We start from the raw sequence: 12,606 nt of genomic DNA, 5'->3' as shown, positions 1-12,606 counted from the left end.
TGCCTATGGTTGCATGGCCATCGGTGTTCCATTGATCTCTTACCGTATGTATAGTAAAAAATGAAATAAAGAAGCTTTTCACATCATGTAATTTTCATTCTTGTAATTAAGAGTAAAATGATCAGAATTGTTTAGAAGCTTGCCCTAATGTGGATTGTAAAATACAACACCAACATTAAATAAATTAAGAAATTATAATTTTCCTCCCACGTAGCCCATTTCAACTACAGCCTAAAAATATATGTTCTGTTTGACAAGGGAATGCTCTCCTAACTGTAACGCCAAAACATGATAAAAAGGTTCTCAGAAGGTTTTTTGCTAACATAGATAGTGTTCCCCCAACTAATGGAAAACTGGACACATAAATTAGGGGAACATTACGGATAACATTACAAAAATGTTCTCTCTCTCCCTAGAATTGTTAGCTAGGTAACCATAACAACAAACATTGATCAGCTGCTTCTGAACGTTTTGTACTTTCCAAAAATATAAACGCAACATGTAAAGTGTTGGTCCCATGTTTCATGAGCTGAAATAAAAGATTCCAGAAATGTTCCATATGCACAAAAAGCTTAATTCTTTCAAATGTTGTGCACAAATTTGTTTACATCAATGTTAGTAACAATTTCTCCTTTGCTAAGATATGCCACACCTGTCAGGTGGATGAATTATCAAGAAGTTGATTAAACAGCATGATCATTATACAGGTGCACCTTGTGCTGGGGACAATAAAAGGCAACTCTAAAATGTGCAGTTTTGTCACACAACACAATGCCACAGATGTATTGTGTTTTGAGGGAGCGTGCAATTGGCACGCTGACTGCAGGAATGTCCACCAGAGCTGAATGTTCATTGAATGTTAATTTCTCTACCGTAAGCCACCTCCAATGTCGTTTTAGAGAATTTGGCAGTGCTTCCAACAGGCCTTGCAACCGCAGACCAAGTGTAACCTCCACATCCAGCTTTTTCACCTACGGGATCATCTGAGATTAGCCACCCGGACAGCTGTGGATTTGCACAACCAAAGAATTTCTGCACAAACTGTCAGAAACGTCTCAGGGAAGCTTATCTGCGTTCTCGTTGTCCTCACCAGAGTCATGACCTGACTGCAGTTTGGCGTCGTAGTCGACTTCAGTGGGCAAATACTCACCTTCGCTGGTCACTGGCACGCTGGAGAAATGTGCTGAATCCCGGTTTCAACTGTACCAGGCAGATGGGAGACAGTGTCTTGTGGGCAGATTGCTGATGTCGACATTGTGAACAGTGCCCCATGGTGGCGGATAGGTTATGGTATGGGCAGGCATAAGCTACGGACCACGGAAAACAATTGCATTTTATCAATGGCAATTTGAATGTACAGAGATATCATGACGAGATCCTGAGTCCCATTGTCGTGCCATTAATCCGCCGAAATCACCTCATGTTTCAGCATAATAATACACGGCCCCATGTCGCACGGATCTGTACGCAATTCCTGGAAGCTGAAAATGTCCCAGTTCTTCAATGGCTTGCATACTCAACAGACATGTCAACCATTGAGCATATTTGGAACCCTTTGGATCGACATGTATGACAGCATTTTCCAGTGGGATAACCTTCCACAGGCCAAAATTAACAGTCTGATCAACTCTATGCAGGAGATGTTTTGTGCTGCATGAGGCAAATGATGGTCACACCAGATACTGACTGGTTTTCTGACACATTCCCTTACCTTTATTAAGGTATCTGTGACCAACAGATGTATATCTGTATTCCTAGTCATGTAAAAGCCATATATTAGGGCCTTGTTTATTTTAATTGACTGATTTCCTTATATGAACTGTAACTCAGTAAAATCTGTTAAATTGTTGCATGTTGCGTTTATATTAACCTCCAACATTGGTGAGGAAAATGAAAAATTGACCCAAGATCAGCATCTGTGGGCAACTTCACTCTACTCTGTCCGGCCATGATCTTACCACAAGTAGGTCCCTAACTGATACAGGGTCAAATATTTTTTCAACACCCCACTGGTTGAGGTTATGATTGCGAGTAGGATGATCTGGCCCTGGTGCAACTTCTACTGTTAAAGCCACCTGGCCCAGATACATGAAGTAATGTCCACCTGGGAGATACTGTCTGTCTGCCTCATGGTTGTGCTGCTGACAACACTGTGACCGCCCTTTTGTGGTGTGTTGAAAGTACACACAAGGTGAAATTTGAAACAATAAAATTGGAGAGATGATGAGAGTGGGAAACAGTTACATTCCATAGGACAGGATATGTCAGTAGTTCAGGAAAATGTACCGAATGCAAAGCAAGTGAAAAGTGAGTTGTTTTCGTGTGGTGATTCAGTTGTGCATTCGTGGTTCACTTATTTAACAATCTAAACAGTATTCAATAGGTCAGGGGTTCCCAAACGTTTTTCATTCAGGCCCCTCTTCCAGCATTTGAAACCCCCATGCACGCGCACGTATATTTCTATGGGCACAGGCACTGTACATGACACAAACTGTTCACACCCCTCTTGTTGGTGGAGAGAAAATGTTGCAGGTTTTAAGCTCATTTTCTATTTCTTTTGTCATGTGATATTTCAGTTACTCAAACATTACATCAATCTAAGGCTAAAAACATTAGCTGACATGGGCTAGTTGATCTCAACAATTCTGAAAAGTCATAAATAGCTCTTTAAAGGTCTGCAATGACTGGACTTGCACGACAAGAGAAACTGATGATACACTGCCTACATTTGAAGTTGCACCTTGTGCATTCCACTATTATCAATTTGAATAATCATTTTAAAGCTGGACTGAGTTGCTTTATGTCTATGTTTGTACCAGTCAAAAGTTTGGACAGACACCCCCTCATTCAAGGCTTTCTTTATTTTATATGTTATTACATTGTAGAACAATAGTGAAGACATATCTTTGAAATAACACATGGAATTATGTAGTAACCAAAAAAGTGTATAAAGATTCTTCAAAGTAGCCACCCTTTGCCTTGACGACAGCTTTGCATTCTCTCAACCATCTTCATGAGGTAGTCACCTGGAATACGTTTCAATTAACAGGTGTGCCTGAAGCTAATTTGTGGAATTTCTTTCTTCAATGCGTTTGAGTTGTGTTGTGACAAGGTAGGGGGGTAAACAAGAAAGCACTATTTGGTTAAACAAAATCCATATTATGGCAAGAACAGCTAAAATAAGCAGAGAGAAATGACAGACCATCATTACTTTAAGGCATGAAGGTCAGTCAATCCGGAAAATTTCAAGAACTTTGAATGTTTCTTCAAGTGCAGTCGTAAAAACCATCAAGCGCTATGATGAAATTGGTTCTCATGAGGACTGCCACAGGAAAGGAAGATGCAGAGGATAAGTTCATTATTTAACTGCACCTCAGATTGCATCCCAAAATAAATGCTTCAGAGTTCAAGTAACAGACACATCTCAACATCAACTGATCAGAGGAGACTGTGAATCAGGACTTCATGCTTGTATTGCTGCAAAGAAACCACTACTAAAGGACACCAATAAGAAGAGACTTTCTTGGGCCAAGAAACACGAGCAATGGACATTAGACTGGTGGACATCTGTCATTTGGTCTGATGAGTCCAAATTTTAGATTTTTGGTTCCAACCAGTTGAGTCTTTCTTTATGAGCTGCAGAGTAGGTGAACGGATTAACTCCTTGTGTGGTTCCCACTGTGAAGCATGGAGGTGTGATGGTGTAGGGATGCTTTGCTGGTGACACAGTTAGTGGTTTATTTAGAATTTAAGGCACACTTAACCAGCATGTCTACCACAGCATTCTGCAGCAATACGCCATCCCATCTTGTTTGTGCTTAGTGGGACTATCATTTGTTTTTCAACAGGACCAATGACCCAAAAGCACACCTCCAGGCTTTGTAAGGGCTATTTGACCAAGAAGGAGTGATGGTGCTGCATTAGATGACCTGGCCTCCACAATCACCCAACCTCAACCCAATTGAGATGGTTTGGGATGAGTTGGATTGCAGAGTGAAGGAAAAGCAGCCAAGTGCTCAGCATATGTGGGAACTCCTTCAAGACTGTTGGACAAGCATTCCTCTTGAAGCTGATTGAGAGAATGCCAAGAGTGTGCAAAGCTTTCATCAAGGCAAAGGGTGGCTACTTTGAAGAATCTAAAATATATTTTTGATTTAACTTTTTTTGGTTACTACATGATTCCATATGTGTTATTTGAAAGTTATTATGTCTTCACTATTATTCTACAATGTAGAAAATATTTGTAAAACAAATAAGAAAACCTTTGAATGAGGGGGTTTGTCCAAACTTTTGACTGGTACTGTATACATTCATGCAATGATTAAACAAAAATATAAACACAACATGTAAAGTCTTGGTCCCATGTTTCATGAGCTAAAATAAAATATCCCAGAAACCTTCCATACCCACAAAAAGCTTATTTCTGTGAAATGTTGTACACAAATTTGTTTACATCCTTGTTAGTGTGCATTTTTCCTTGCCACGATAATCCGTCCACCTGACAGGTGTGGCATATCAAGAAGCTGATTAAACAGCATTGTCATTACCCCTATGTGAAAACGTTGTGCCACATTTAGCGACAATGACTCCAACCAAATACTTGCTGTAGTTGTTGATCAGTCTCTCACGTCTCTTCTCTGATACAGAGCAGAATTAATGGCCGTCATTGTAAATAAGAATTTGTTCTTAACTGACTTGCCTAGTTAATTAAAGGTTAAATAACGTTTATTAATTTTATATTACACAGGTGCACCTTGTGCTGAGGGACAATAAAAGGTCACCAAAATGTGCAGTTTTGTCACACAAAACAATGCTACAGATGTCTCAAGTTTTGTGGTAACGTGCAATTGTCATGCTGACTGCATGAATGTCCACCAGAGCTGTTGCCAGATAATTTAATGTTAATTTCTCTACAATAAGCTGCCTAAACTGAGAGAATTTGGCAGTACGTCCAACAAACGCAAACCACGTGTACCAAGCCAAGACCTCTAAATCCAGCTTCTTCAACTGCTGAATCGATACTAGCCACCCGTACTGCTGATGTGCAAACCCACAGTTTCAATCTAAGACTTTCTGCTCAAACTGTCAAAAATCGTCTCAGGGAAGCTCATCTCCATACTCGTCACCAAGGTCTTGACCTGACTGCAGTTTGGCATCATAATCAACTTCAATGGGCAAATGCGCACCTTCGATGGCCGCTGGCACGCAGGAGAAGTGTGCTCTTCACTGATGAAGCCCAGTTTCAACTTTACCGGGCAGGTAATGGGAGCCATCTGCATGTTTGGTTTTCACCAGGCATAATGGGAACTATCTCATCCAAAAAGTTGACTCAAGTTTGCCAAAAAGCACCTGGATGATTAAGACTCTTGGAAGAATGTTCTATGGACAGATAAGTCAAAGTATAACATTTTGAATGACATGGGTCCCATTATGTCTGGTGAAAACCAAACACTGCATTCCACAGTAAGAACCTCAGACCAACGGTCAAGCATGATGGTGATAGGGGATGGTTTGCTGCCTCAGGACCTGGACGACTTGCGTTAATAGAAGGAACCATTAAATCTGCTCTGTATCAGAGAAGAGACGTGAGAGACTGATCAACAACTACAGGAAGTGTTTGGTTGGAGTCACAACCAGTTATTGAGTGTAAGGGGGGCAATTACTTTTTCACACGGGCAGAATTATGTTATTGTTATTTGTTCACTCAGGATCCCTTTAACTGATATTAGGTTTTGGTTGAAGATCTGATAATATTCAAAAGTAGAGTAAATTAGAAGGGTGCAAATGCTTTTTAACTGCACTATACATATATATTTATTTATTATTTTGTGGGGACCCCCGCACCATCCCTACTGACCCAAGGGGTGTGCTCCCCAGAGTTTGGGAACCACTGCTCTAGGTAATGTTACTGGCTACAATATTTTACTCTCTGAAACTGTGGAGTATGTCTAAAAAATGAGCCTGAGCCAACTTCACCCTCATGCCTCTTCATCCTGCACTCCCACTAACATTATGTAATCCCACACTGATCTATTTTCTCTCCAACTCCCTCCTTCTTTTTTCTCAGACGCTGCAGTGGAGGAGCGAATGAAAAAGCTTTCCTGCTACAAAGACAAGAAGGAGCTTGTGAAGGAGAAAGAAAAGAGGGCAAGGGAGAAGAAGGGGGTGTTCAAGGTTGGGCTGTACCGGCCAGAGGCTCAGCCCCTGGTCCCTCTGCCGCAGGCCCCAGCTGCCACAATCAAAGCCAGGGTGAGAGGGCACAGCTTAAGACTGACTCAGTATACTGCAGACATGTCTATAGATGTTATATCCATCATCCTTGGGAGTCACTGTTCAATCATTGATTTGATGAAAATGTAATTGACTCATCACCGGAGGATCAACTTCGATGTGCCCAAAATTCATTAGCATATAAGAACAGAAGAACTGGTGTTCTTAGTGGTTGTTACATGGCCATAACTTGGCTTTTCCCCCCAACCAGGCAACAACGCCAGTGGTCCAGCCCCAATCCACCAGAGTGACTCGCTCCACCATGAGGCAGCAGGCCCCCAAGGTGACTTTTTCCCTGCCAAGTCTACATTTGTTCTGCACATGTCTTTATGTAAGATTTTCTGTTACATTATTTAGTCAAGAACTACGATAGCTGCTTTTTTGAATAACCATATAATTTACAATATGCAGTTTTTTTCTCTTTTCCATTGACCTTGGCAACACAGCCTATTGACACTCTCCCTGTTTCAAGAAAAAGTTTCTTTACCCCCACTTTACCGCTAAAACAATTAGTCCAGCCTATATCATATTTAAATTGTTTGCATGATTCAACACTTGCTGACCCTTGACCTCTACCTGGTTTTTGGCTTCGTTGAACCAGCTGTGGTCAAGTCAGCCAGAAGGACCAGGATTGCTATTGGTAACACTCCAAACCATGACAACAATCTGTCAACTGTACTACACACAGCTATTCTTTACGTTACTCTCCACGCCTTTTGTTTTGCCAATTATTTGACCCTGATAAACATATCCTTGACTCGTAACTCATGACTGTTATTTTTCCACTTTCTTGCAGTTGAACCAGTAGTCAGAGCCCCATCCACAAGTTCAGCTAATAGGCCTCGGGTCTTCTGTGGCCCCTGTGGCAAAGGACAAACCTGCTCCAGCTTCCAAGACCAGATCAAATGCCAAGCAGTCTGCAGCACCACCTGTTGGCAGAGGGAGGAACACCAGGGGTGAGCATTGGCAGCTGACGTCCCAACCTTGTTATGCACCATTCTTTAACAACATTTGCGTGCTTTTCGACATGTTATTTCTACATTCAAAAATAACGATTTGGCATTCTCTTTAGGAAATGCTATGAGCAATAAGCAGGCTGCTGTGAAAGTGGACAAGCCATTAGAGGAGCCTAGGGCTGCCAGCCCCACACCCCTTAGTGCAGAGGAGCAGAAGGATGTGAAGATGGTAGAAGACCTTGGTCATCCAGGTCCAGAACCTGTCTCAGCCCAGTCCGACTGCATCCCCCCTTCAGCCCGCACCTTGTCCTCATTTGCCCCCCAGGGCTTTGTGTTCCAGACCCCAGCAGGCCTGTCCTCCTTCAACCCCAACCCTCTCACTCCCCGCTCTGCAGACTCCTTTTTCAAACCCAGGTAACTTTGTGCGTGACTCCTCACATCTATGGACTTTCATCCTCTCTATGGACCTTTATCTTCTCTTGACCTTTATCCTCTCTCTGCACCTTCTCGAATGGCATTGGAGGAAGCATTTACCTCAGATTTTCTCTTCCAATGGGATTTAAGAAGTCGAGGAGAGGATTCGAGGAAATCCTTTTAGGGCAGCAGGTAGCCTAGCCGTTAAGAGTGTTGGGCCAGTAACCGAAAGGTTGATGGTTGGAACCCCCGAGCTGACTAGGTGTAAAATCTGTCCATGTGCCCTAATTGCTTCTGTAAGTTGCGCTGCGTAAGAGCATCTGCTAAATTACTAAAATGTAAATATTTCTTCACTCTTTTCTGATCAGTCTATATCCCTCTAACATATTAACGCTCTCTATTCCCTTTCAATAAATGAATATTTACTAGGTTTAGTCAGATTCATTTCTTCAGAGAATGAAAACCTGGTTGATATACCATTACTACTTATTAAAATATGACCGGCTGTCATTTTTTAGCTTTGTGTATGTATTAAACTTTTTTCATCCTCTCCAGTGTCTCAGTTCTACACCTTGTTCCACTCTGGCCCTCTGATAACCTGGTGCCCAAAATGGAGCTCAGTGCTCTCGCTCCTGCCAAGTCCCCTGCTCACTCACCACCTCGCCCTTCTCCTACTCTGGCCCCTCAGTGTCTTCCGAGTCCCAAGGAACCAGAGCATGATGTGCCCTACTTCAGGTGAGGGTTAATATGTGAAACCAAGTCAACAGCTATGTTCCTGACTCAGACTAGTATTGGTGTGTCATGTGAATATCTGTCATTGTGTCTGTCAGGTCAGTGGTAGTCAGAGAGGTTGACAGAATTTTGTCAGCAGTGGGAGCCCAGGGTGGATGATGCCTCTGTCCCTGAAGAGAGTGACTCATGTGTTTTAACCATTATATGCTGTGGATTCTGATTTCTATAACCAAAAATCCATCACACCACATTTCCTCAATGTATCCTTCTCTCTCAATACCTTTTCTAACTGTGTTGACCTCCATCCATGTGAAGTGTGTGACCGTATGCGTACGGCGGTGGGCCAGGTCAGGCTGCTGATGAAGGAGAGGTTTGGTCAGTTCTCTGGCCTGGTGGATGACTGTGAGCTGGGCAGAGGAGAGAAGATCACCACCTGCACCGACCTGCAAGGCTTCTGGGACATGGTGTACTACCAAGTGGGTTAGTGACTCGGAGGGCATGATCTCCTACAATGTGGGTTAATGAGGACGGTCTACTGTGTGTGTGTAGAATTAGATGAACAAACAGTCACACACTGGTGGTTAAACTCTGTTTGTGCCTGTCTGTTAACACTACAGCTAAACTATACTAGCTACCTCTAGGAAGAATTACCACCTAGATTGGTACAGCATCCTGTACCAATATGTATATTTATTTGAAAATGTGGATGCAAGCTTTCTAAAAAAGGGCAACCCCTCTTCTCTCTCTCTCTCTCTCTCTCCACTTGTTTGGCTCCTCCACTTTCAGGTAGAGGACGTGAACAAGAAGTTTGGTGCTCTGAAGGAGGTAGAGTCTAAAGGTTGGCAGGAGGAAAGCAAACCCCCACCACGACAGAGGAAGGTGGTCAAGAAGCTGCCCTCTGCTCTGGTGGCTAAGCCTGCCAGTGGTGCTGTCGCCAAGTCTCGTCTGGCTGCAATAAAGGCCAAGCAGCAGGCTGCAAAGGCAGCGCAGGCCTCAGGGCCAGGCAGTGCTGTGGACGACCCTGCTCCAGCTCCTGAGGACCCCCAGGCGGAGACCCAGGGCCCAGAACCACTGGTGGTGGTGTTCCAGGTTGAGAGTCCTGCCAAACTCACAGGTGAGACTCGTACCTCCACCGTTCTTCCCCCAAGCTTCCCCTCAACTGCTGTGATGCTCAGAGATATGGAGGCAGATGAAGATGCGTAGAATGGCAGACAGAAAGGATGGCGGGTTTGCTCGAACCTGGAAGACCGCTGACCTCTCCCTCTGTCAGTGTTTGAGGTACCTGGTAAAGCTGTATAGAGCTCGTTAGTTGGACATGGACTGATTGCTGTATGGGCTGTCTCTTTCCAGGCTCTGTGAGGAGATCCACCCATGTATCTGCCATGCCTCAGGCCTGTTCAGTCACCAAGTTCTCCACCCCCGGCAGAACTCGCCACTCCAGCACTGCTGCAGCTGCACACACCTCCCCTCTCCCCCACTTCACCCATACCACTACCTGCTCCACCCTCACCCTTCCTCACCCCACCCTCACCTGCTCCACCCTCACCCCTGCCTACCTGTTTAATGCCACCCCACTCCATACCCCTCACCCTGATCCTCAGTTCTACACCCCGGCCCCCACCAGAGTCTATCTCTGCATCTCAACAGTCAAAGAAGCTCTGGACACCCAGTCAGAGGAAGGCCCCAGGAACCAACCAGAGCTAGCCTCTGTGCAGAATGTCACTCCTGACCAACCAGAGCCCGAGAGCATGCAGGAAGATGTAGCTTGTGACCAATCTGAGGTTGTTTCAGAGCCCACTGTTTGCCCTGAGGAGCACTCTGAGAGCTGTGAATCACCATCCAACACACAACAGCTGACCAATGACGAACAGCATCGAGATGCCTTCAGCCAATCGGTGTTGGCCACAGAAGAGCCCAACCAATTAGAGCTCCAGGACAGAAAAGAGGCTTTAGAGGCCTACGATACCAGCCTACCCATCTCATCATGGCTCACAGTCTCCTCAAGGCTTCCCCTCTCACCTTCACTGCCCTACTACCATGGAGCAGAGTCCTATTCAGTCAGGAGCCCTGATTTCAGCTTCACCCTCTCCCCACCCCAGCCAGGCCAAGATTTACTGGGGCCAGCCAATCTCCCCTCTCCTCCCCCTGCTTGGTGCCCCCCTCCTCTCCTCCTGCTGTCCAGGTCTCCCTCAGCTTCCCAGCTGATGCCGACGTACCAGGGACCGTGACTCCAGACACTTCCATCACAGAGGTCAGTGTTTTGTTAAAGAAGATGTCTCATCTTAATGTATTACTAAATTACTGGCAAGAGTTCATCTGGGTTTACTTCTCAAAATACACAAGGGTCTTCCGGGGTTGGACTTTGAGCGCTACCTCCAACCTGCAGTGAGGTGTAGCCTGTCACCACGGGAGCCAGCTGTTGCAGAGATGCTGTCGCCCATGGTGATAGACGTAGAAATGGAGAGTCCGTTGGCTCTGTCTGAAGAGACCCCTCAGGAGGAAGTGTCGACTCCCACAGGTACTGTGTGTGTGTGTGCTTGGATATGGTTAGTCTTAGATATATGTATTCCTTATGGTTTTAATTTTCCCGACTTCTCACTCCCATCGCAGCATCTCCCAGTTTCACACAAATGTTCATCCCACGGATCACACAGGTTAACTTCCTTGTTTTACCCTCGTCTTTCTCTCGTGTGTGTGTGTGTGTAATATATATATTTATATTAGAACCAGTCAAAAGTTTGGACACACCGACTCATTTAAGGTTTTTTCTTTATTTTTACTATTTTCTACATTGTAGAATAATAGCGAAGACATCAAAACCACCAAAAAAGTGTTAAACAAATCAAAATATGTTTGAGATTCTTCAAAGTAGCCACCTTTGCCTTGATGACAGCTTTACACACTCTTGGCATTCTCTTAACCATGGGGAATGCTTTTCCAAGTTTTGAAGGAGTTCCCACATATGCTGAGCACTTGTTGGCTGCTTTTCCTTCACCCTGCGGTCCAACTCATCCCAAACTATCTCAATTGGGTTGTGGTCAGGTGATTGTGGAGGCCAGGTCATCTGATGCAGCACTCTATCACTCTCCTTCTTGGTAAAATAGCCCTTACACGGCGTGATGGGTCATTGTTAAAGGACAAATGATAGTCCCACTAAGCGTAAACCAGATGGGATGGCGTATTGCTGCAGAATGCTGTGGTAGCCATGCTGGTTAAGTGTGTCTTGATTTCTAAATAAATCATTGGGTGTCACCAGCAAAGCACCATCATACCTCTTCCATGCTTCACGGTGGGAACCACACGAGATCATCCGTTCACCTACTCTGCATTTCACAAAGACATGGTGGTTGGAACCAAAAATCTAAAATTTGGACTCCTCAGACCAAAGGACAGATTTCCACCAGTCTAATGTTCATTGCTCGTGTTTCTTGGCCCAATCAAGTCTCTTCTTATTATTGGTGTCCTTTAGTAGTGGTTTCTTTGCAGCAATTCAACCATGAAGTCCTGATTCACGCAGTCTCCTCTGAAGAGTTGATGTTGAGATGTCTGTTACTTGAAATCTGTGATGCATTTATTTGGGATGCAATCTGAGGTGCAGTGAACTAATGAACATATCCTCTGCAGCAGACTCTGGGTCTTCCTTTCCTGTGGTGGTCCTCATCAGAGCCAGTTTCATCATAGCGCTTGATGGGTTTTGCGACTGCAATTAAAGAAACGTTCAAAGTTCTTGAATTTGTCCAGATTGACTGACATTCATGTCTTAAAGTAATGATTGGCTACCTTCTGTATACCACCCCTACCTTGTCACAACTGATTTGGTTACCACATGATTCCATATGTGTTAATTCATAGTTTTGAGGTCTTCACTATTCTACAATGTAGAAAATAGTAAAAATAAAGAAAAACCCTCGAATGAGTGTGTCCAAACTTGACTGGTACTGTACATATACTGAATGTACAAAACATTATGACACTGACCAGGTGAAAGCTATGATCCCTTATTGATGTCACTTGTTAAATCAACTTTAATCAGTTTAGATGAAGGGGAGAAGACTGGTTAAAGAAGGGTTTTTAAACCTAGTGTCAATTGAGACATGGATTGGCACAACTCAATATTCGGAAGGTGTTCTTAATGTTTTGTACACCCATTGTATGTGTGTATGATTTCATTTGGTGTTGAATGACTTTCTCACTTTGGTGTTCTGAAATACGTAATTTTTTTGTTTATTTCTTA

This window comes from Oncorhynchus masou, chromosome 24, assembly GCF_036934945.1.
Source record: "Oncorhynchus masou masou isolate Uvic2021 chromosome 24, UVic_Omas_1.1, whole genome shotgun sequence".
NCBI classification, from domain to species: domain Eukaryota; kingdom Metazoa; phylum Chordata; class Actinopteri; order Salmoniformes; family Salmonidae; genus Oncorhynchus; species Oncorhynchus masou.
Note: the sequence above shows the minus strand (reverse complement) of the source record.